The sequence below is a fragment of the Myotis davidii genome, unplaced genomic scaffold (assembly GCF_000327345.1).
Source record: "Myotis davidii unplaced genomic scaffold, ASM32734v1 scaffold15435, whole genome shotgun sequence".
NCBI lineage: Eukaryota > Metazoa > Chordata > Mammalia > Chiroptera > Vespertilionidae > Myotis > Myotis davidii.
Window position 1 is genome coordinate 1 of NW_006286637.1, and position 462 is coordinate 462.

The window sequence follows — 462 nt, forward strand, 5'->3', positions numbered from 1 at the left end:
AGCTGCTTCTCTATAGCAGGTGAACTAAATGAGTGGCTTTGATGCCAAAATTTATGAGAAACAGTCAAGCTCTTGAAATATTCAAACAACCCTTAAACCTCCAGTGAGCACCTATTAAGTGCAAGGCATGAACAAAGCTCCCTGCTAGTAACTGCTGCCTCCAATGTGCCTTTCCAGGACAATTCTTTCACCCCTTTGGTTATAAAGTGTTCGACCTACACCCAGGCTCCGACCCCACAAAGACAGATGCCACAATGGTGGTGAAGAACCAACGACTTACCATCACCAGGTGGGTGGGCTGCTCTCCTAGCATCTCTGCCCTTGGTGTTGCCCATCGATGGTCCAAGCCTTCCTCCTGGTGTCACATGTGTGGTGTGGGCTTCCTTGGAGGTGTAGCCCTGCTGGATCCTAAAGGTGACAGCAGCGGCCTTGTCTCTCCCCAGGGGCTTGCAAAAAGGCTAC